Raw genomic sequence first — 26,619 nt, 5'->3', positions numbered from 1 at the left:
TTCATGTTCACCACTCATTTCATCATGAGCAGCTGCACAGCTACTGTCATATACACTATTAACATTATCATTAGTCAATATAGGCTACATGTATATAGTTTAACCATGTTTTTAAATCTGTTTGCTAACAATGATGTGTTTTGATGACATAAAAGTACAGTAAAGACATACAACTTTGTCATTAGAATTCTGTGCTGAATAGTAACTGACATGACTATTTCTGATTAGTATGATTGACGTTCCTTATCTGATATGTAAAATGTTCAGATGAGCCACTGTGCTGTAACTGCTAATAAAAAGTATTTTAATCAGCATGATGTTTGTCTTGTCTTCTGCTTTGTCTGCAGGGAGAGCCATACTGTACATCACTTGAAAATAGACACAGTCATGGTTCAAATTACGGAGGGGGGGGGGGGGGGGGGGGGGGGGGTAGATGACACTTGGACCCTCCCAAAATGGATGAAAATAATAGTTCAGGGGGTACTGAAAAAAAAAAAGTACCAATCATTCAGGAAATAATCTAATGAAATACGACTTTCGAAACCTCACCCCATTTGGGTATGTTCAGACCCTATGATTCAGACGTGTGTTTGTTGCTATGGTTATTTGACATCACTTCATTCGCTGTCAAAGCGTATGTACCAGGTACGGGCGCTGGTGTGTTTAATTAAGAGTGAGTGGCTGAATCAACTGTCAGTTCAATGAAACATTGAGTAGCAAGAACACCATCGTTTAACTGGAGCTCTCCCTTCAACTCAGTGACCACGACCATTGTTGCTTAGCTTAAAAAACATATAGGCAATCACACGCCGTAGCAGGAGTTCCATACTGACACGGGGAGAGGTTGAATGAGGCCATTTATCATTTTTCTACCATCATTATTAGAAGGCGGTGTAAACGGATCGGGTATGTCCTCCGTAGAGAGCAGGACAACATCACCCAAACTGCCCCTCACTGGACCCCAGATGGTAAACGTAAAAGAGGCCGACTCAAGAACACCTGGCGTAGGACAGTGGAGAGAGAGCTCAAGACCCTGCACCACACACTATAAAGACACAGAACAGGACAGGAGTGGACATCTGTTGTTGCCGCCCTGCTAGCCGGCATAATGGGCAGTAAGTAAATATGTGCAAATACGAATATTGATATCTTTACAGTAGGCTTGTTTTGCAAGTATAGGCTACCATGACGTGAGTTGCCTTTTCATTTGCAACACAAATCTACGAGGGCCATAAACCTGCACCAGTGTGTCCCACACACACACGTCACATCAGTCTCCTCCACTCACACTGCAGCCTCATAGAGCACGTCTGGGGTTGTCTGGTTCACACACACACACACACACACACACACACACACACACGTCACATCAGCCTCCTCCACTCACACTGCAGCCTCATAGAGCACGTCTGGGGTTGTCTGGTTCACACACACACACACACACACACACACACACACACACACACACACACACACACACACACGTCACATCAGTCTCCTCCACTCACACTGCAGCCTCATAGAGCACATCTGGGGTTGTCTGGTTCACACACACACACACACACACACACACACACATACACACACATACACACACACACACACACACACACACACACACACACACACGTCTCATCAGCCTCCTCTGCTCACACTGGTGTCTGATAGAGCACGTCTGGGGCTGTAGTGAATGAACCAGGAGGGAAGTATGACCATGATGAGGCATTATCAAACATGCCGAGTCATGGTAAAGATGAGTTTTGCTGTGCATGGAACTACACACACACACACACGCACACACGCACACACACGCGCACGCGCACGCACGCACGCACGCATGCACGCACGCACGCACGCACGCACGCACACACGCATACAAACACGCACGCACGCACGCACACACGCACGCACGCACGCACGCACGCACACACACACACACACACACACACACACACACACACACACACACACACACACACACACACACACACACACACATTGGATCTTCAGTGCCTGATCTGATGGTGCTCTGGTAAATGCAGCCTTTGTTTGAAACTATGAAGGTAATAGTAGCTTGGATGATGTTTGCATGAATACAATTTGCAAATTACAGTTATATTAGGGTCAGCTGTTGCCATAGTTAAATAGTAGAAAATACAGTGACTATGTGGAAGAGTTGGTTGGATTTGCGTGATATACAGCTAGTCATATACAGCTAGTCATATCCTTTGTGTTTGTTTTGTGAAGTAATACTGATGTGTACAGCTGCACCAGTCACAGTGGTGTCATTCTCACAGACACAAGCAGCGTAACCAGAAGGGGTGACAACAGAGACGCAACTCCAGAGCTGTCTGACAGGTAAGACCCCGTTAACTAATGTTCATCTTCACATATCTGACAGGTAAGACCCCGTTAACTAATGTTCATCTTCACATATCTGACAGGTAAGACCCTGTTAACTAATGTTCATCTTCACATATCTGACAGGTAAGACCCCGTTAATTAATGTTCACCTTCAGTGAAGACAGTGACATGAGTATAAATATGTTTTTTTTTTACTAAAATATACACTAGTATGCCTTAACAGAGCTGAGCCAAAAACTCGATTTTTCCAATTAAACCAAATTTTAGGGAAAGCTGCAGGATCATCCAGACCCAACGTACTGTACTATTTCCTATTTATGTACCAGCATGCAACATTTGAACTTCCTGCATTGTTTATCTCTTGAGTTATGGGCTTGTGAACATTGACCAAAAAAAAGGGCAAACAAAATCGACACCCCCCTCCCCATGTAAAACTGTATGTAACCTTAAAAGTATTGATCTTACATAAAAGTAATTTTACAGCATGTCTCCTAGGTAAACATTTAGTAATTTTCTCAGAATTGTTTGAGACCTACTGTATGTGCGTGGGTCCTCGTTGAATTAATATGGAATGACCCAGTGAATAGAAGTTTTCACATTGACAAAAGAAAAGAGAACCAACAAAATCGACACCCCCTCCCGATGTAAGACTGTCTGTATCTTCGAAAGTATTGACCTTACAGAAAAGTGATTTTACAGCGTGTCTCCTGGGCAACATAGGTACCGTAGGCCTACACCTGGAAATATTATCAGATGTTTTTTGTGACCTATGTGCGTGGGTCCTATTTGAATTGACGTGGAATTACCCATATGTAAGTCACAGTAGATTGAAGCTTTCGCTAAATGTAAACTCTGCCTTTTTCTCTGCCACGCTCATGGGCTGACACATGGCGCTTTACAGAGATTTAAACATTCAAAGAGAGCCCATGAGTAACAGGGGCAAGGAAAAACTCCAAGAATTGGAGATACATACTGTAGGAAGAAGCCTCGGACAGATCCACGACTCAAGGGCCCAACCCATCTGCCTAGGGTCAGTTACAGTAGAGTAAAGTAATTTGTAGTATCAGAAAGTTTGGTAACACTTTACGGTAAGGGTACATGAATCACCATATATTATTCATGACCTCATGCATGAACAACACATCAACTAAAGCATTAAGTATGGTGGCTACATCATTATGAACTATGGTTTATTAAGCATGATCATGATGATTTTTTTTCTGTACATAATTTTATCATGAATTCATGCATGTAAGCCTTCTTGAAATATCAGGGGATTAACTAAGTATTAGTTACTCATGAGTTCATCATGTTTGTGGCCCCTCAACTAAAGTGGTGAAAAATGACGTGTGTTTAGAGAAAGAGTTTAAGAAAGTGTGTTTAGAGAGTTTGTTCAAATTAAGCCCAACAGTCATAGTAACTAATGCTTAGTTAATCTCCTAATAATTCAGGAAGGCTTACATGCATGAATTCATTATGATTAATGTACAGAAAAATAAATCATCATGATCATGCTTAATAAACCATAGTTCATAATGATGTAGCCACCATACTTAATGCTTTAGTTGATGCGTTGTTCATGCATGAGGTCATGAATGACATATGGTGAACTCATGTAAATTCCTGATGATTCATGATATATTAAGCCATTAAGTGACGCATAAATCATGAATGAATTCATGTATTAATTCATGATGATTCATGTACCCTTACCGCAAAGTGTTACCTAAAGTTCAAATAGTCCAGTGTAGGGAATTAATTGTCCATTAGTATTTAGTAATTTTCGGAAAGTAATGGGATGGATGCTAGGATGTGTGGGCCAGGAATCCGGGCAAGGGACCACAGCAGGCGATGGTAGGGATGTTCCCATCTAGTCAGCACCTGTTCACAATCTCTTAGTTACACACACAGGAATGACACCTATTACCGCCCTCTTACATATGTGTCACTTAATATCAGTTTCTATACAAACTAAGCCAGAGGATTCGTAAAAAAAACGCAAGCCCCCACACCGTAAGTGTATCTTAATTAGCTGTGTACCAAAAATGACAGTTTACCGTGACTCGAGGAGCTGTAAAACAGTGTTATAACTGTAAGGCTGCATGTACAAACCGCTTGGAGCTCCAGTGGAATTTTGTTTAGCAACGACAATTCTCGGAGTAACCGTTGATGTCCAGTGTGAAAGGGCGAAAATAGGCGAACCACCAGGCCAGCACTAAACTATGAGCGTGGTAAACAAAATCGGATATTTCGGGAAGTAAAAGCTCCGGTAAGAACCAAATCAGATTTTGTTCAAATCCACACACCTATGGCTACAGAAAAATGTAAGGTTCACTTATCAAATGTTATTTTGAGGTATTAAAAAACATTGTTGTTTTATAATTTTTCGAACAAAAGGGGCGATAACTGTTACAATACAACTTATAATGCCCCACAGATCTTCAGAACTTCAATACAAAGTACAGATGTCTGTAACCCAGAGAGTTTGTGGTCTGAATTACACAGACATATAATTTCCCACCTCAGAAACACCAAACAGTGTGTGTTGATTTGTTCCAGTGTTTCCAGTCTCTCTAAATAATCTTCTCTCTTCAGGCCCTTCAGTAATGGCTCTACTTCTACTAACAACACTGCTGGTCTCAGGTCAGTGTGTGTGTGTGTGTGTGTGTGTGTGTGTGTGTGCATATAGTCATATGCATTTAGGTTAATAGCAGAGCCAGTAAGGTGTGTGGACATGGCCATTCTCCTTGTATGTGTAGCTTCTCTAAATTCTCTCCAAAACCTGCTCCATCCTCTACTCCTGCAACTCCTTGTATGTGTGTGTGTGTGTGTGTGTGTGTGTGTGTGTGTGTGTGTGTGTGTGTGTGTGAGTGTGTGTATTCTTCTGTGTGTGTGTGTGAGTGTGTGTATTCTTCTGTGTGTGTGTGTGTGTGTGTGTGTGTGTGTGTGTGTGTGTGTGTGTGTGTGTGTTCCCTCTCAGGTCTGGGCAGTCTCTCCTCCTCTGTGCCACGTCAGTTCCATGCGGTGAAGGAGCAGAAGAACTGGACAGAAGCTCAGCAGTACTGCAGAGAGGAGTTCACTGACCTCGCCACCATACACAACATGACAGAGAATGAGAAGGTGATGAGCTTGATCCATGCAGGTGAAAATGCTTGGATTGGGCTGAAGAGTGGAGACTGGCAGTGGTCTCTGGCTGACAGGGATTTCTACGGAGAGAATGAAGCAGAGTTCAGGAACTGGGGTCCACGCCAACCCAATGGAGGTGGAGAAGAGTGTGTGTGGATGTGGCGTGATGGGATATGGTATGATGACAGGTGTAGCTACAGCTATCCCTTCATCTGCTATGATGGTGAGAATCCAACTTCTTTCATTCAGAACAAGATTATTCATTCACTCAGCAACACATGCATCCAAACTGTACACATCTACAAATCAGTATAATGAGCTCATGTACATAGACACTGGTAAATGGTAACTGGACTGCATTTATATAGCGCTCTTTTCCTCTTCTTCGAGCACCCAAAGCGCTTTACATATCATGCCTCACATTCACCCATTCACACACCAATGGTGGAGGCTGCCATGCAATGCGCCAACCTGCTCATCGGGAGCACTGGGGTTACAGTAGGTGTCTTGCTCAAGGACACTTGGACAGGGTCAGGACTCCAACCAGCTCCAACCAGCAACCTTCCAGTTACTGGACGACTCCTCTACCGAGTCTACTGAGCCACTGCCACCCCAACATTAGTTCAGACTCACTCATGAATACAGGCAGCCACACTGTACAACTAACCAGTTTGTCTCACTCACACTAGTTCAGACTGTAAAGCTGTGCTGATTCCCAGTTAACCATGACCCATGCATTACCACAGGGGGAAACTCCACACATCCCTATGTGCTGGTTAATGAGGAGAAGAACTGGGCAGATGCTCAGAGATACTGCAGAGAGAAACACACAGACCTGGCCAGTGTGAGGAATCGGGCAGACAACGACCAGATAAAGAGAGTCATAGCACACAGCAGTCATGTGATTCTTGTGCCTTACTGGATCGGTCTGTTCAGAGATGCCTGGGAGTGGTCAGATGGCAGCAGTTCCACATTCCGCCACTGGGGCGCTGGAGAACCGGATGATCAGGGTGTGGCGTGCACTACAATTGAACTTGGTGGTCAGTGGAAAGATGCAGATTGTGGTGATGGGAGTCACTTCATCTGCTATGAAGGTGAGTCTCTGTCTCCTTCTCTCTGCTTGATGGGGGTTCAGTCCCAGTCAACAGCAGCATCATCAGCAGATGTGCTGATGACCTGAAGATGGTGGAGTGGGCCTGCTATCTCAGGGCTTAGTGGATTTATCTCTGTAATGGTGGTACTAGTTCCTAATGGTGGTCCTCTCTGTGATGTTGCTGTCTCTGTAATGGTGGTACTAGCTCCTAATGGTGGTTCTCTCTGTGATGGTACTGTCTCTGTAATGGTGGTACTAGTTCCTAATGGTGGTCCTCTCTGTGATGGTGCTGTCTCTGTAATGGTGGTACTAGTTCCTAATGGTGGTCCTCTCTGTAATGGTGCTGTCTCTGTCACATGTGGCCACTCAGCACATTTAGATACTGCAGATGAAATGACAATCTTAGGACTCCAGCACTGAGCAGAAATCAGTATTCTCTCACTGTATTCTCCCTCCAGATGAGCTGGTTCTGGTCCGTGAGAATAAGACCTGGAGAGAGGCGCTGCAGTACTGCCGAGAGCACCATGTGGACCTGGTGTCTGTGACGTCTGAGCGGGTCCAGCGCTGGGTGAGTGAGCGGGCTAAAGGAGCCTCCACTGCTCACGTGTGGGTGGGCCTGCTCCACTGCTACAGCCTGGGCTGGTACTGGGTCTCTGGACAGAATGTGTCCTACAGCAACTGGACCCAAGGGCACGAGCAGGTGGGGTCTGACCAACAGAGACTCGGGGCAGTGGAGTCTGGAGGGGGGCAGTGGGTAAGCGACCTGACTGAGGCTGACCAACTCAACTTTATCTGCACCACTGAGGGTGAGTCTTCATTACATTGCATACCGGGTTCTCCATTGCTTTTTCATTTAGCCTTTTAAACTGATATTAGATCAGTAAACAATGTGCCTTTGTATCATTGGATGAATGGTTGCTGATCATGGCATCTGTATGCTTATGTAAATATTGCATTAAATATCAGCCATACTGTATACCGTATATTACATTGTGTTGCTTTAACTTCACCTAATTGTGTGTGTGTGTGTGTGTGTGTGTGTGTGTGTGTTCATGCTCCCTTACAGAATATAAAAGTAATGGACAGCCCAATAATGAGAGTGTGCCTTGCACTGAAATGACAGTCAGTGGTAAGTGGAATGATACAGACAACATGAACAGCGTCCAATTTCACAACCGATAAATCACAGCTCATGCTCAGCTGCCTGAGCACACTTATTGAATCGATCACTCTTTTGGCAAAACCATAAACAGTTTGCATGTATTAAACACAATTTTTGCGCTGTGATGCAGAATAATCACAAGTAGCAAAAAAATTCACTAATGACATAAGTCCAACATAACCACTCAGAACTGATAGCAGTTGTTTCAAATGTTTCAAACCTAACAGGCTGCTGAACAGTGAAAGTTCATATCAGCAATGGATCAGTGAGGCATAAGGGTAAAAAATGTGTTTTAGCAATTGTTAAAAACTGCAATCATATAAGGCGCTCCTTAAGGCAAACCGTTTGATATGGCAGAACATTTTGAAGTTAACTCCAAGTCATGAAAACACCTTTTGTGATTGTGGGTGAGAGAATCTGTATGGAAATGTATTTGCTTGGTTTGAACACTAGAGGGCAAATCTGGTGTGAATTTGAAGTGTTGACAGCAGTGAAAGTGAAACTAAATGACAACACTGGAGCTGTGAGATCTGCTCCCTTGTTATGAGCTCGTCCTTGGACCTTCTCCAAGTCTCACATTTACGGAATCTAAACTCAAGTGGTCAGCTCAGCTACGTCTCTGGCTGTGCATGTTGGATACCTGTGTAAATGTTGATGTGTCTTGGTTGTCCACAAAATAGTTTTAAAACCTTAACTCTAAGTGCAAACACACCCTTAGTGTCTTCCTTATTAATCCAAATAATCTGTGCATGTGTTTGCACTGTGCAGACTCCAAAGAGGTGAAGAGGCAGATTGTGAGAGTGGAGATTAAGGTAGCTTCTCATGTGAACATCCATGACCCTGCCGTGCAGCAGGCCTTCCTACAGCAGGTGAGTCCAGACCCCTACAAGTGAGTCTGTGCTGGGAACGTGTGACAGTCCATGCTGAGAGCTGCTTCTGAATGACTTGGGTTCTGTTCTCCAGATTCAGCAGAGACTGAGGGACAGTGGGATGCCAGCAGGTGCTAAACTGACCTGGAGGAGGCAACCGGATGGAAAGATCTTCAAAGAGAAGAAGGAGAAGAAAGAAGAGGGGAGGAAGAGAACTGAGCTCTAAACACTCTGCTGTTGTTCATGTGACGTATGAAGTGTGTAAACTGGGAGATGTACACACTGACGGCACACACAGGGCAGTAAACTGAGTGCTCAGCACATCTAGTTTGCACTTTCAAACACACAAAAAAGTCTCAGGTGTAATAATCCTGTTTAATCATTTGTGTTCTGCGTCACTTCCTTTGTGTCCACCATGATGACACCCCAACATAATCACTTCAACTGAAATTATAAACACGTCCACCTGAAAGATGGAACCATTTTGGCTCCTCGTTTCATTACCCGTCTTGGGCTACTGTATTTTCCGATCAACTTTTGCATTTTAGGGTGCATTTTAGGGTGCCTTTTACGATCTGGCTAGGGACAACAGCTGGGAAAGTAGATGTTATTCTAAGTCATATGTTGACGACTCCTACGTTTGTGTGTGGATATTTGATTTTGAATCTATGGTCTATGAAATGAAAAAAGAGATGCTTTATTAAAGATAACAAAAAAGTCCTGCTGTTTATGGCGCTCCACTGTTCAAGTCAATTCCCCACTAGTGGTGCCCACCTCACACTTTGAGAACCACTGCATTACATTCATTCATTTTCATAACTCCATTACTGTAACCGGCCAATCCTGCTGTAAACTCTTATCAGTTTTGTCTTTTGGTTCAAATGTATCAAATGTTCATGGGATTTGTTTTAAAAACTTTGGACACAGCCCTGCACAGCATCCCCGGAGTTATAGCTACCTGTGACTAATCACTAATTAGCCTGCCGACAGTATATACACACTTTGCGCTCCTCACCTCGACGTGAGGGATTGTTATTTTGTGACTCTACTAAGCCTGAGAGACAAACTTCAACTCTGAACTTATTGTTTTCCACCTTTTTGCCTGTTTTTTGACGACCCTTTTGATCTTGCTATTGGATTATTTATTGGACCTGTAACTTCTATCTTAAACTACATTAAATAACTTGGTTGCTGCAATTGAGTCTGAGGTTCATTCATTACAGTAGCTTAAAGGGATGATCCGGAGTAAAATGCACTTCAGGTCAATTTACGGATTATTGGGAGTACATACAGTACAGTACGTTGAGTTGACATCAAATCATTCGGACATCATGTCTTTTCACATAATGATCTTATAGCCATTTTCAGAATTTTTTATTCAACAGGAAAATATGCTTCTATTTACAGAGTTTCGGTAATGTGTGTGAAATACCAAAAGAGCCAATAATGTTGCAAGTTTAACAAAAAGGATTATTCACCATGATGCTTCAAATGACTTGAAATGCCAAAGGGCTGTAGTTTTGCAACAATTAGTTACACAGATATTGATCTACAAAGATCTTACGCACTCTGCCCAGCGTGCGTACTGGTGTAAATAGTAATGTTGATTATTTGCACCCGGGTGTAAATAGTATTGTTGATTATAGACACCCTGGTGTAAATAGTATTGTTGATTATACACTATTTACACCCAGGTGTGAATAGTAATGTTCATTATTTGCACCCGGGTGCAAATAGCATCTGCCAATAAATAAATGTTCTTCCTTAAAATACAGGGGGATATTTGACCCCTGTTTTACATTCTCATAGAGGCAGGACGATTTTTTTACATGTTTTTATTTTATTGTATATAAAGGTCAGCTATTTCTAGCCTGACTCTGGCCAGACCCTTGTAGTTCCACCATGCTCCACCAGAGGCGTTTTGCTGAGCTCCACACAAGGGTCTGGGCTCGAGGGCAATCCAAACTCCTTCCAGGGAGCAAAAAATGATGAACTAATCAGGAGCGCTGAAGTGAGTGTTTGATTCAAACAACAATGGCGGCACGCAGCGAGGAGTCTTGTGCTGACATTGATTCTATTTCAACCGTTTTGTCGAATCTATCGAGTATTCATTCTCTAAAAGATTAACAGAGAATGGTATTGAAGGCATTTATTGGTGGCAGAGTCAGGTTAAGCTATTTCATGGATCCAGGATACTATGGCCGTATCCAATTGTCAAGGGCGCACGCTGGACAGTACCGTTCTTTCCAGTAGCGGGGGGGGAATCTTAGGATTCCAGCACTGAGCAGGAATCAGTATTCTCTCCCTGTATTCTCCCTCCAGACAACCTGGTTCTGGTCAGTGAGAATAAGACCTGGAGAGAGGCGCTGCAGTACTGCCGAGAGCACCATGTGGACCTGGTGTCTGTGACGTCCGAGCGGGTCCAGCGCTGGGTGAGCGAGCGGGCTAAAGGAGCCTCCACTGCTCACGTGTGGGTGGGCCTGCTCCACTCCTGCGGCTTGGGCTGGTTCTGGGTCTGTGGACAGACCGTCTGCTACAGCAGCTGGACCCAAGGGCACGAGCAGGTGGCTAAGACTGACCAACTCAACTTCATCTGCACCACTAAGGGTCAATATGGACGTGTGGGTGTGTGTGTGTGTGTGTGTGTGTGTGTTCACTAAGATCACTAAGATCAAAAACATCAGTCATGTATTTAGTCGACATACATGCTTGCCAGTTTCATATAGTTGACACACACCAGTTACATATACAGTAGTCAGCATACACCAGTAACATATACACCACTTACACAGTAGTCAGCACACACCACTTACACAGCAGTCAGCATACACCAGTAACATATAGTCGACATACACCACTTACACAGTAGTCAGCACACACCACTTACACAGTAGTCAGCACACACCACTTGCACAGTAGTCAGCACACACCAGTTTCATAGTCAGCATACACCAGTTACATACTGTATACTCTTATAGTACAGACAGGAAGACCCAATTGCAGTTTCCTTTGGAGTTTTTATTTCACAGAATTCACAAAATCCAACAAAGGAGAGAAGCTCAGGTGTAAATTAGTAGTCCAGAAAATCAACGTAAAGGATCCAGAAAACAGCAGTTCTCAAAAAACGCTCAGAGGTCACAGTAGTAGTAAAGTAGTCCAGAAAAACTCCACACAAAAAAGTTCCACAAAAGCAAAAATCTTTCACTGTTAAAGTTCAAAGTCGATAACAAAAATCTTCAGCCAGTAGGGCAGTTCAAAAGTTCACAACAAAAATCTTCACAATAACAGGCAGAATCCAACAAGGGGAAAAAGAGGTCAAAACTTACTGCTCAAGGCTCCAACAGTACTCACAGAGAGAACAACCAGGACAATCTGACACAGGGCATGGAGTGAGCTGAGTTTAAGTAGTGGAGGTGCACAATCAATTAGGCCAGACCAACCAGGGGCAGGTGGCAGACAATTAGACAATCAGGGGAAGCTCCAGACAAGACCACATGGCCAGGTAGTACATAAAGGGACCACAAGAGGGCAGGCAAAAAGGTAAACAAAAGATGACAGACAGCACAGATAGTGACAGTACTCTCCCCCCAAAGACGCCCCATGGCGTCACTAAGGCACAGTGAGTCTCTGGCGCTTGAAGTCAGCAATGAGGGACGGGTCCAAGATGTTACGGGCCGGGATCCAGCACCTCTCCTCAGGGCCGTAGCCCTCCCAGTCCACGAGGTACTGGAGACCCCTGCCCCTCCGTCGGACATCCAACAGACGGCGCACAGGGAAAGTCTCAGCGCCATCAACTAACCTAGGAGGTGGGGGGGGCTTCGGGGAAGGGTGCATGGGGCTTGTAATGAAGGGCTTAATCTTGGACACATGGAAGGTGGGGTGGAGGCGGCAGAGGGGAAAGGGAGCTTCAGCCGGACTGCAGAGCGGCTGACGACCTTGTCGATAGGGAAGGGGCCAATAAAGCGAGGGGATAGCTTTCGGGACTGTCTTGAGGGGAAGCTTTTGGGTTGACAGCCAAACTCGCTGCCCTTGGTGGTAATGAGGTGCTTGTGGCGGTGCTTGTCAGCCTGCCTTTTCATTCTGGAGGATGCACGGAGTAGAGCAGAGCGGGTGAGCCTCCATGACCGCCGGCAGCGGCGGATGAATGCCTCAGCGGAGGGGACCCCCACCTCTCGCTCCTGGTCCGGGAAGAGTGGTGGTTGGTAGCCCATGGAGCATTCAAATGGAGACCGACCCGTGGAGGAGGAGATGTGAGAATTTATGGCGTACTCCGCCCAAGGCAACTGCTCACTCCAGGTGGTAGGGTTCTGGGAAGCCACACAGCGCAGCACAGTCTCCAATTGCTGATTGGCCCTCTCGGTCTGGCCATTTGTCTGTGGGTGAAAACCAGAGGACAGACAGACAGAAGTACCCAACAATTTGCAAAAGGCCCTCCAGAAACTAGAGGTGAACTGTGGCCCCCTGTCAGAAACCACCTCAGAGGGCAGCCCATGCAACTTAAATGCATGTTGAACCATAATCTTAGCTGTGTCTTTAGCAGATGGTAGGCCAGCAAGGGGGATGAAATGTACTGCTTTGGAAAAGCGATCAACCACAGTGAGGATTGTGGTGTTACCAGCAGACGTGGGCAAACCTGTGACAAAGTCGATGGAAATGTGGGACCAGGGCCTCTTTGGAACAGGCAACGGCTGTAGCAATCCTGCAGGTGGCCGTGTAGAGGTCTCACATGGAACTCACATTTCTCAGCTTTTACGAAGAGTTGGTTCTCAAGCAATCGTTGGAGAACTCTGCGGACATGTGAGGTGTGTTCAGAGAGAGACTTGGAAAAAATCAAGATGTCGTCCAAAAAAACAAAAACAAACTGATTAATCACATCTCTTAGCACATCATTCACCAGTGACTGGAAGACGGCATTGGGGCATTGGTCAGTCCAAAGGGCACTACCATATATTCATAGTGACCCGAGGTGGTATTAAAGGCCGTCTTCCACTCATCTCCCTGTCGAATGCGGACTAGATGGTAGGCGTTTCTTAAATCAAGTTTCGTGAACACAGTGGCTTCTTGTAGTAACTCAAAGGCAGAGGACATTAAAGGAAGGGGGTACCTGTTCTTGACAGTTATGTCATTGAGGCCTCGGTAGTCAATACAAGGTCGAAGTGAGCCATCTTTCTTCCCAACGAAGAAAAATCCAGCACCCGCAGGAGAGGAGGAGGGTCTGATGATGCCTGCTGCCAGAGACTCCTGTACATACTTATTCATGGCCTCAGTTTCAGGACGAGACAGGGAATACAGTCGCCCTCTAAGAGGGGATGTGCCAGGGAGCAGATAAATTGCACAATCATAAGGGCGATGAGGAGGTAGGGAAGAGGCTCTGGACTTACTGAAAACTGCCTTGAGGTCCAGATATTCAGACGGAACTGCTGAGAGGTCTGGAAACTCCTCCGCTGGAGTGGAGACAGGAGATGGTGTCTGCGCCTGAAGAAGACATTGGGAATGGCAGAGAGGGCTCCAGCCCACAATAAGTTTATTGACCCAGTCAATGTGTGGGTTATGCTTCACTAACCAGGGGTGGCCAAGAACTATAGGGGCTAGAGGAGAGTCAATAACATAAAAGGTCAAACGTTCATGGTGATTACCAGAAAGGCAAAGACTCACCGGCTGACTGGTGTGGGTGATGCTGGCCAGCCGCCGACCATTCAATGCATTTGCCACCAGGGGTCTCTGAAGGGCAGTAGTGCGAAGTTGCAGCTGGGTCAGAAGGGAGGTGTCAATGAAGTTTGCCTCAGCCCCCGAATCCACCAGAGCCATCAATTGTTGTTGGAGACTGCCAAAGCTCAAGGCGGCAGGGAGGAGAGTACGTTGCACAGAGGAGGGTGTTATGGGCGTCACACTCACCAGTACCCCTCTAGCTACTGGCGAGCGCTGGATTTTACTGGGCAGGAAGCGATAAAGTGTCCTGCCTGGCCACAGTACAGACAGGATCCAGTGGTCATCCGCCTCTGTCTCTCAGCTGGGGAAAGTCGGGCGTGGTCCACCTGCATCGGCTCTGGGTCAGGAGTGCTGGTGGTTGGCAGGGTGGTAGCCATGTCCCTGGCCAGTCTGGGGCGAAAGGAGAAGGCTCTTCTACCCGGGCGCTGTTGTAGCCTAGTGTCAATTCTGATGGCCAGGTCGATCAATTCCTCGCAGGACGATGGGAGATCATGTGACACCAACTCGTCCTTGATTTCATCCGATAGGCCATTCAAGAAGGTGTCAAAGAGGGCTCCTGCGTTCCAGGAAGTGGTTGTTGCCAGGGTTTGGAAATCAATGGCGAACTCTGAGACAGAACGGCGGCCCTGGCGCATGAGTAGCAGCTCCCGTGCAGCCTCATGGCCATGTTTTGAGCGGTCGAAGACTCTTTTCATCTCATCACAGAACTCACGGAAGTCCTCACATACCGGAGACTCCGCCTCCCATAGGGCCGTTCCCCATTCTCTTGCTCGCCCAGAGAGTTGAGTGAGAACATAAGCGACTCTAGCTTGATCAGAAGGGAAGGTGGCAGGTTGAAGTTGGAAGACGAGTGAGCACTGAGTAAGAAAGGAGCGGCAGGTGCCGGGCTCACCAGAGTACTTCTCGGGCGGGGGCAGACGAGGTTCATGAGTAGGTGTTGAAGCAGAAGCCGAGCGTGCTAGCTGCAGGGGCTGAATCTGGGCGGCCAGGTCTCGGACACTTGCAGCTACAGCATCCAATTGAGTGGAATGCCTTCCAAGCACAATCCCTTGCTGTTCCAGAGCACTCCTCAGCTGATGGTCCGCTGGGTCCATCTTGGTCAGATTGTACTGTTATAGTACAGACAGGAAGACCCAATTGCAGTTTCCTTTGGAGTTTTTATTTCACAGAATTCACAAAATCCAACAAAGGAGAGAAGCTCAGGTGTAAATTAGTAGTCCAGAAAATCAACGTAAAGGTTCCAGAAAACAGCAGTTCTCAAAAAACGCTCAGAGGTCACAGTAGTAGTAAAGTAGTCCAGAAAAACTCCACACAGAAAAGTTCCACAAAAGCAAAAATCTTTCACTGTTAAAGTTCAAAGTCGATAACAAAAATCTTCAGCCGGTAGGGCAGTTCAAAAGTCCACAACAAAAATCTTCACAATAACAGGCAGAATCCAACAAGGGGAAAAAGAGGTCAAAACTTACTGCTCAAGGCTCCAACAGTACTCACAGAGAGAACAACCAGGACAATCTGACACAGGGCATGGAGTGAGCTGAGTTTACAGTTTTTCTCAATTGTTTACACACAATTTCTGGTACTTGAGACACAATTCTCATAATATGTAGCTCATGCACCAACCTCCTGAACCGATTCTGCTGAACTATAAGCACAATTTCTGCTTTACACTCAAATTGCAGTTCTATAACACACTGTCTTCAAAACACTACACACAATTCTGTGCATTAGACACAATTTTCATGAAGAAAATGTCTTGTTTTCACAAAGAACACACTGCCATTCAAATTCTAAAGCTAACTGCCCTACCATGCACACTAACTCATCAGATGGGCAAACTCCTGTCACACAGTCTTACACTTAGCAATCAGAGCTTTAGTATTACAGTAGTAGTACAGGCAGAGGCAGAGCCAGAGGAGGAGGATGGGGAGGCCAAGGACTGTAATCTCTGATGATGAGTGCTGCGTATCAATAGAGTACAGTACCGGACAGTACAATACAGCTCAATGAGCACAGTAGCACAGTAGTACAGTATTGCCTGTGGGCTGTTCTGTACACTGTAAAAAAGAAAAAGTTAGTTCAACTCAAATTTTCAAGGCAACTGACTGCACAGAATTTTCGAGTTGAAGGCATCAACTTAATTTTTTAAGTTTTGAAGAACTACAATTATTAAGTTGCGTCAGTTAAGCTTTTCAAGTTCTGCCAACTAATTTTTTTAAATTCAAGTTACCGGGACTTCCAAGTCTGTAAAAACTTACTATTTTCAGTTCAGATTAGCATCCCCTGTAATAACTTACTATTTTGAGTTTAAATTACCCCCCAAATTACTGTAAATCATCCACTGACAGTGAACCAGATCATTTTACATGTTTATTTGAAATCACTTTCGCACAAACAGCTTTGCAATTTCACAATGTAAACCTTGAGCCCAAAGCAAGTACATTAGCTTTCAGAACCATAATATTGTCTCTTATTGAGACCTTTCAAATAATGCAATATTGCCAAAGATGACCAGTAAACAGCTGTATAGTTCTTAAGTATTCATTCACCAGTGTGTAAATCCCCATCTGAAAATGATCTGAACCTCACTTTGAAATGAGCCAAAAATGCAGCAAATACAGCAGGGCTTAACAGTAATGTTTAAACTTCTACTGAACAAGCAATACTGTCTCTCGACAGTAATTGAACAGCTACACATACATTTGTTTTTAAATCAAATAAGGCACTCGTGTCCAGAGCAAATAAGGTGCATGTCAACAAGTTGGGGAAATCAAAAGGAACAACTTAAACAAAATATAAGGTGGTCTATATGAAGACTGACAAATCATCCAAACATAATAAATGAAGACATGATGAAATATTTTCTCCCCATAGACACTTGCCACACCAGCAAAGATTCAGACTATGACAGCAATGCTGAAACACAGCTTGCTTCTATTGAGAAAAAAACAATAGACAATCAAATCACAGCTACAAATAAAAGATTGTTTTCTGGTCAAAGTAAAGTAACAACATAAAAACTAATAGGTGGTCAATGTGAAGACTTTCAAAATATCCAAACATAAATGAACAGACATGACAACAGAAATCATCCCCATGGAAAAATGGATCACTGGTTCAACAGCTTGGTCTTGAAGCTCCGGACACGCTGTGAGCAATTGGTGGACATTTCCATGAAAATGTGCTGGATCGTTTCAAAGGTATACCTGATGTCTTTTGGGAACTCCATGTTGAGGGCATAAAGCAGGCCAAAAAGATACGCAAGTGCAGTCGGGGTGTCTGTGATGTCTTTCAGGACGATGGTTTCCTCCAACACGAGGGCAATATTAATGACAGTGTCCTCATCATCAAGCACTGTGAGGACCCCCACCTTGATGCCCTTCATCTGTTCGTCATCTTACGCTGACTACTCCTCCGGCTGACATCTCGGACAACGGATCACATGACTCGGATTTACCAAGCCAACTCAGTTCTGCCCCAGCGATGACAAATGTAACGAAAAAGGAATCATCTGTGAGATTGGTCATGAACAACAAAAAGCCGCTCCTAAACATGCCAACTGACCGCGCATTGACTCTTGCTGGTGAGCGCTCGCCTATTGGAGATCATCTTTTGGGTATGCCTGATAGGCCTATATCGGACTTGTTGCATAATTTTAAGAGACGTAAAGGGCTTGGTTTTACTCACATAAATGCTAGGAGCCTTTTGCCTAAGATGGACATTTTTAAGTTGTGGGTAAATGACGCCGACCCTGACGTCATTGTAATTTCAGAAACGTGGTTGAATGTCAATGTTAATGACTCAGATATTTCCCTTGAGGGTTATAATATTTGTAGAGCTGATAGAGTTAAACGGGGTGGTGGCGTAGCTATTTATGTTAGAAATAGTTTAAGCTTCTCTATAAGTGTATCCACCTCTGTCCCGGATCAGTTTGATTTATTAGCCATTAACGTAAAACTAGGTGGCTGTTCTCTAGTTATTGTGGGCGTTTACCGTCCACCTTCTGCCAAGCCTGATGCACTACATAGTCTCTCAGAGCAATTAACTTTTCTGGTTAATTCTGAAGCTGTCATTTTAGGAGACCTTAACCTAGATTGGATGTCTCCAGCAGCTGATGACTTAAAACATGTGTGCAATGAGTTTAATCTTACCCAAATAGTCACAGAACCCACACGACCTAATATGAAAACGCCCAGTCATTCATCCCTGTTAGATCTCATTCTTACTAATAAGCCTCATAATTATATGCGTAGTTGTGTATTCCCAATGGATTTCAGTGATCATTGTCCTGTGGGCTGCATTAGAGATGGTAGAAGAAAAAGATCAAAGCCTCTGTATGTAAACAAAAGATCTTTTAAAAGATTTGAAGAGCAGGCATTTTTACATGATCTACATGCCAGTGATCTTACTTCTTTAAATCTTGTTCCAGATGCTGAACTTGCATTGCAATACTTCCAGACCACGTTTAACACCTTATCAGATAAACATGCCCCTTTTAAGAGATTGAGAATAAAAAATAGATGTAACCCCTGGTTTAGTCATGATCTAGGTGAGATTATTTCTCAAAGAAACAAAGCTTGGGCATTAGCAAGATCCTCTGGTAATGCTGAAGATTGGCAAACCTTCAGACAGCTTAGAAATTCATGCACTTACTTGGTGAAAAGGGCTAAATCTACCTATTATTTGAAAAATCTGTCTGACTGTGGTAGCAATCCAGCAAAATTCTGGAAAGTGATTAAGTCACTTAAAGGTGTTTCTTCAACCACTCTTCCTCAACAAATTATGCTGGATTCTAAAGTGGTAAATGAGAAAATGGAGATTTGTAATGCTTTTAATAACCACTTTATCAAATGTGGTACTCTGTTTGATCAACAAAATAGTGTTGTAGAGACTAAAGTTAATCTCAGTGTCACTAGTCCTGAAGAAGAGAGGATTTTATTTTCAAGTAGGCCTAATAACCCTTCCTTCTCATTCAGTCCATTAAGCCAATCTGAGGTTCTCTATGGATTGTGTAATTTCAAGTGTATGAAGAGTTCTCTGGGTGCTGATCAGTTAGACCCACATCTCTTAAAGATTGCAGCCCCTGTCATTGCTGAACCTTTGACTCACATCTTTAATTTAACATTCAGCTCTGGTTCTATTCCAGAAGTCTGGAAATCAGCCCTAGTGACCCCTTTACACAAAGGAGGAGACACAAATGATTTGAATAACTATAGGCCAATCTCCAAGCTCCCATGTTTAGCAAAGATGTTAGAATCCTTTGTAAATGACCAGCTTCGTTCATTTTTGTCATCTTATTCTGTATTAAGTCCTTATCAATCTGGTTTCAGAGCTGGCCACAGCACAATTACAGCAGCAACTGCTGTAATGAATGATATAGCTTCTGTTGTTGACAGTAAGAATCACTGTGCAGCTTTGTTTATTGATTTGTCAAAGGCTTTTGACACTGTTAATCACAGGTTACTTCTAAAGAAAATGTCCTCTTTGGGTCTAGATGAAGTTTCATTTACATGGTTTCAAAACTACCTCTCTAATAGAACACAGTGGGTAGACATGTCAGGTTCTATCTCAGAACCATTGAGACTAAATAATGGTGTCCCGCAGGGATCAATTTTGGGGCCACTGTTGTTTACATTGTATATAAATGACATCTGTGCTTCAATGGAAAATTGTAAAGTGCATTTCTATGCTGATGACACAATCCTTTATGCCTATGCACCATCTGTAGAGCAAGCAGTGTCATATCTTCAATGTGCATTTGATTGTGTGCAGAAGTCTTTAAATGATCTTAAACTGGTTCTAAATGAAGCTAAAACTAAATGTATGATCTTTACTAGATCTAGAAAGTGTGACCTTGATGCCTATAACATTAGTTCCTTAAATGGGACAAAAATTGAGCAAGTTTCTCAATATAAATATCTTGGCATATGGCTAGACAATAAACTTTCATTTAAAACTCATGTGCTTGATCTTACAAAAAAAGTAAAAATTAAATTAGGTGCACTTTACAGGATTAGGTCCTGTTTCTCTTTAGAAAGCAGAATGACCATCATTCAAGCAACCATACTGTCAGTCCTAGACTATGGTGACATTGTGTATATGCATGCAGCTCCTTCCACTCTGAAATTACTTGATGCAGTTTACCACAGTTCACTACGTTTTATAACTGGTGATGGGTTTAGAACTCATCACTGCACACTATATGAAAATGTAGGATGGACTTCCCTTTATGATAGGAGAGAAAGGCACTGCCTCCTTTTTGTTTATAAGGCATTACTGGGAAAGTTGCCTCCTTACCTAACTTCTCTTCTGAATATGAAATCAATCTGCCACAATACACGTTCACAGGGTTTTATATCTCTTCAAACTCCTCAAATTAAATCAGAATTTGGTAAATTAGCTTTTACATTTTTTGCATCTAATAAATGGAACAAATTCCAAGAATTATTCAAATTAGATAGGTTTGTGTCACTAGACCATTTCAAAGGTATGATTGATGATATGGCTGTTGTAAAATGTTCTTGCTTTGACTAATATTTAGACCTTTTATTTTATTATTATTATTATTATTATTATTATTATTTATACATACTTTTCCCTCTTCTCTTCTCTCTGTTTTTATTATTATTGCTTTATAAATTGTTTATGTATTATTTTTCTTATTCTTGTTTTATTATTTTGATTATTGTTGTTATATGTTTTGTGACTCAGGGCATTGCTGTAAAAGAGCTTGATGCTCAGTCAATTTTCCCTGAATAAAAAACGGTTGATGATGATGATGATGATCTGCATCAGTTGCCTGACAAAACAAAAACATCACTGAAATAATGTCCTGTAGAAAACTAGTCTACTACTGATGTCTATTTGATGTCTATTTGTGTATGGCCTCTTTGCTATACAACATTACTAAAAGCTGAAGGTCTTCCAAGTGGCACTCACCAGGCATCTAGAGAAAAGCTTCTCAGTATTCTCCCGCAGAAATATGGGAAGGCCTTCCACAGCTGCCTGTCTGCGATGACTTGTGATGTCAGATGTCTGTTTTGGAAGAATATAAAGACAAACAAATATTTTTTGTTTAGCTCTGTGAAACATACTTGCGCATGTGCACTTGGGCTTGTTCCATTTGTATTACCATCTCTACAATTGTGCAAGTAGGCAGATAAAATAATTGCAGGCTCTGTTAGTTTGTACTCTGTTAGTAAAAGTGCAGAGTGTTAGCTTGGTAGTTCCTTCTTGATTAATGGTTTAATATTAGTGGGCAAACTGAAGACAATGCAATATAACAACCTGATTGTCAAGCATTTCCAAAAGGGTTTCCATCTCTTGACTGAAGGCACCCTTCCTGGCACGATACAATTTCAGCAGACGAGGGGCGAACATCTCAAGGGCATTCTTAAATGTTCCCATCAGGTCCTTCGTGGTCACACGAGTGAACTCTTGACAAATCTGAATTAAACAAATGCAATACAAATACAACAAGCTGATTATGTGATTTCATTATTAGAATTAAGACTGCAAACTTACACTATTATGGAAAGCCATAACACAACTGTAAACAAATACACCAGGTTCAAGAAAAGAAAAAGATGCCTAACCTGTTCTTCAAGAAATAAACTGGGCCACCTCTCCAGAACTTCTGAGACCATGGGCTCCATCTCCACAATCTCCATTCTCCTATGGGAAAATGTGATGTCCATCTTCTGTCTGATGAACTCCATGTCCTTGTTTTTCTTCTTCATGGCTTCAACCAGGGAAGACCTCAGGTCTTCCATGTCCTCTTCAGTGTAGCTTTCAGGATGATCGGGTACATGGTTGACCTCACCTCGTTTTGGCTTTTTCAAGGAAAACCTTCCCTCCGGACCACCATCTCCATCATCATCTCTTCTTTGCCTACCATGATCACACACCTGCTCCCCTCTTGATTTCCTGTTGACACCAACCTCATTACATCCAGCTTGACGTAGTTTTGTTCTGTAGTTCCCCATCTTGAACCTGATGCTGGTTGTCCATCCCGCATATCCAGTACCACTACCAGGCTCTTTGAGGCAGGGATATTTGTTGACAAGTTCAGCAGCAACAGACTCAAACTCATGTTTATTAGGGTAGGCTTTCACATTAAATATTTCTTGTGCCAACTTGTCCAGAATCTCTTTTTTCACATCTCTGGTTACATGTAAACCCTTCCCTAATACTTCAAACGTGGCATTCCCCCTGCGGCGTATCAGTTCAGCATCATATGAGAATTCTGGTAATGGGAATGGAGTGGGCCACTGTGAAACGCTGTGAAAGCTGTGGATTGAGTCTGGAGATCCCATGCTGGCTGTGTCAAGGGAAGAGATGGAGGATGACCGAGTTGGTGTTGGAAGTGCTGGTGATGGCGTGGTGGTGTCCTCATTGCTCCACAGAATATGCAAAACAGCCTTTTCTGAAGGTAACTCTGCTATGTCAATCAGGTTGCAAACCGCCTGGCCAAAGTCTGAGTCTTCATACTGTATACAGAATTCACCCACAAGTTCAAGTCTTTGACGCAGTTCATTGTACAATTCCTCTAATGTTTCAGGAGCTTTGGTCAGCCGAAGCTTACGGACAAGTTTGGGATTTATGTGGACCAGAAGCAACAAAGCCTGTGAGGACAAAAGAAATTACATGACACTTCAAACTGAAACCATATAAAAACATAAAAGCCATATAAAAACTGTATTGGCACCCCTCAAGAAGTGTTAGCCAAACCAGGATATTTCACTTTCCACAGTATTTTGGTGATATTTCGTGTTTAATTTGAGGAAAACAATTTTTGTTGCCTCAGCTCTGTTGAGCTATTTAAAATATCCTGGTTTGGTTATTTCATGAAAACCTTGAAATCTTGAACACATGAAATCAAGTTATAAACACATGACAAAATTATGACAACATACAAGCAGAAAGGTGCTTACCATTTCAATTTACTGCAGTAGCCAAACCCTTGGGCGGTCACCATCAAAGTGCTAGAAACTTGGTATGCAGCTAATGGGTGGTAGTCGTTCAATGTCTCTGGATCCAGAATCTCCAAATCTGAGTGACAGTTATCAATGAGTTGGTAAGATTGATAATGTTCCAGGTACCAAGATGACAACCTTGAGGTGATCAGAGGCATCTGTCTCAATGGACACAGGCTCGTTTTCTAGGTCTGCTCTTAAACAGGTTCTGATATCACTATGCTTGTGTTTCCTACTTTTGTGTGAAATAAAAGTCTTTGCATTGTTTGTTTTAAAACTATATCTCAAGAAGGGACAACGAACAGTCTCGTGTTTTCTAAATTGGTGTCCAAGGTGAGTGAAGAAAGACTGCTGTGTGCAGATTTCCCAGAATTCAAATAAATCACAAAAAATGAATTTGAATTGTGGCTGTCCTACAATGTGATCTGGTCAAATGTGACTTTAAGGCGCTAGGAGTTTTATAAGTACATACACAGTCACTGTAAACGCACGGCCAGTAAGCTCCTCTTCCGTGCCTGAGCCGATGGTGCCTGAGCAGACGCTCTTGACTGGCGCTGGCAAAGCTGCAGAAGCAACACTTCATAGAAAACCTAGGACAAAAATACAAGGAGAAAATTCACAAAGTGACACACGTCACAACCGTTAACGTTAATACTGTTGAGCTTCAGGGCTAAAGCACACAAAATACTACGAGCTATATCTATGTAGTTACTACCATATCAAACCGAAGTTTTAAATCATAGTTTTAGCACGTTAGTTCTACCCTGAACTACCTTGGTTGCAAGCATGGTCACCAGTAGCAATGTAAACTAAACACCGCCGGGTGCTTTGGTTTCATGTCAATGAGCAAAGCACTCGTATATAAAGAAATCACATCATTCATCGAGAGTAAAAAAAAACATAACGGCAACACACATCTTTCAACAATATGTGGACAACAATTATATTGAGTTTAACTCTTCAAAATAAGCTATCTTCTAACCGATTAGCTAAAACCAAAGCTAGCTTGTGGGGGCATTTGTATTGCCATAAACGCCTCGCCAGGTTATGATTTATTGATTTTGTTTCCCGCAATGAAATCTAATACAAATACAAAATGCATTTAGATATTCATATAATTACTTAGCTTACCCGTTAGAAGGAAAGTTGTTCTTAACCCGTACAGGAAAAGTTACGGCTGGAAGCGTATCAAAAATGGCGGACGCACACTTTCAAACTTTGAAGAGAGCTCCTGCAAATCCTTGGAAACCCCGTTGCAGCCGGTTGCCATGACAAATTCCAAATGAGCATGCGCAGATTAGTTGACCTCACTCTAATTGGGTGTCAACTACAACTTCAGAATAAAGTCAACTCAATTTGTCAAATAAGATCAACATTTCATGAGAAACTTCTGACAGTGAGTTGAAGTGGCTTACAAAAGACAGTTGAAGTTCCAAAAAGCATTTTTATTGTCAGTGAATGCAAAAATCTTAGTGAGGTGAACAATTTTGAGTTGTCGTTTTTACAGTGTAGGACTGTAAAAATAAAGTATGTTTCAAGTATTTAGGGAAAGTAATCCTACTTTGTATTCCTACACAGTTTACAGTATTTTACTATTTGTTTGGCAGCCGAAAGATTACCAACACAAGGGCTTCTGTCTCCTGAACAGGAAACTGATATCATGAGCATTGTCCTACAAAAAAACGGCATAACATTACGGCAAATACAAAGAAAAATAATAGAAAACAATGAGATATTTCAAAATATTGATAGGGTAAGCATATCAACTTACTGTATCAGCTTATCTACTGTTTGTAGCAGGCTTGTGCACAATTCCGAATTTTAGAATTTCCCTCCATTCAATTCATGAGTTGGAATTTGAATTGAATTGGCCCCACCCCACAGGAAGTTGAATTTGAATTGGAATTGGAATGACAGGAAGTGGAATTCAATTCATGGCAATTCAAAACAAATTCACAGTCACATAACAGGACGAATGTGTTGAATCTCACATACATTCAGTTCAGGGAAAATTACACATTGGAAATGTAATTGATTACTGTTTTCCATTATAAATTCTGTGTTTGTTGAGATCATATCTGACATATTTTGTGAAACTTAATTGTTAAACACTGCAAAAAAAAGGGTGTCTAATAACAAGATAAAAACACTAAATCTGAGGTAAAAGGTATACTCAAAACAAGTGAACTTTTCTGTCCATGCAGCAAGATAATTTCACTTGACAAGATTTTGGGAGTTAAGATAAATAAAAAAAATCTAGAAATTGCTAGTTTTAAAAGCAGATTACTTATAAATATATTTTTTACATCCCCAAAACAAGTAAAATATACTTAATATTAGCAAAATTTACTGTAAAATTAGGTTACTTAAATGTGAACTGACCCAGATTATATTCCTTTTGCAAGTACATTTTCTGGACTTTTTGCCTTTATTCAGATAGAACAATGAAGATAAACAGGAAGCGAGTGGGCGAGTGATTGGGATATGAACGCAGGTGAGATACGAACCGGGTCCTTGTGGGTACTTGCATGAGTACATGGTACTAATGCTGTAACCTGTTGCGCCACAGTGCCACAGCTTATGACAAGTCAAGATTACGTGTATTTAAAGTTGTTACAGCCTCAGAATAAGATAACTATAAAAATAAGCATAAACTGCTGTTTTTAAGATGATATCTCAAATCTTAAATTAAGTAAAATTTTCTTGTTACTGAATCTTAAAACAAGCTTTATTTTGATGAGAATTTGAGGGAGAGATGTAAAAGATCTCATTTTAACAGTATTTACCTAACTCAAATAAAAAATAAATCAAATAATTTGCAGTGTACCCTCAAATAAAAAATAAATCAAATAATTTGCAGTGTACCCTTAAATTATGTATGTGAATTGATTTGAATTTCATTGAATTTCAATTCTACTTCCCTTATTTCAAATTCGAATTGTAATTCTGCATCCTGTTTTTGACCTCAATTCAAATTCAATTCAAACTCAAGAATTGAATTGGAATTTAGGAGTCATTCTCAATTCAATTCTGAATTTTGCACAAGCCTGGTTTGTAGTACTCTTTGTAGTGTAACACTGAACAAAAAAAGGCCCGAATCATTATAATGAATGGAGAAGAAGTGCTTTCAATTCATCACAGTGTTTTACACTGAGCACATCAGTGTTCAACTGGTCCTTATAAATGTCTTGATATATGATGGTTTGTGTGTGTCTCTTGAGAACAAAAGAGCATTTTGAGGAGAAATTACATTGTTTTGAAGGTAAAGTGTCATTTTGCAGGAGAATTGTGGAGTTTTGCCCATTGTGTGTGTTGTTTTGGATT

The 26,619-nt window shown here is 42.4% G+C and overlaps 1 protein-coding gene across 1 annotated transcript in view; it reads left to right on the top strand.

Moving 5' to 3' along the window:
* The window catches only part of LOC134101187 (macrophage mannose receptor 1-like), a 65,437-nt gene that overhangs the window by 2,567 nt on the left and 36,251 nt on the right, over positions 1–26,619 (top strand). The window lies entirely within an intron of this gene.

This window comes from Sardina pilchardus, chromosome 14 (assembly GCF_963854185.1).
Source record: "Sardina pilchardus chromosome 14, fSarPil1.1, whole genome shotgun sequence".
NCBI classification, from domain to species: Eukaryota; Metazoa; Chordata; class Actinopteri; order Clupeiformes; family Clupeidae; genus Sardina; species Sardina pilchardus.
The sequence above is the reverse complement of the archived record's forward strand: the minus strand, read 5'-3'. Positions and strand labels throughout refer to the sequence as shown.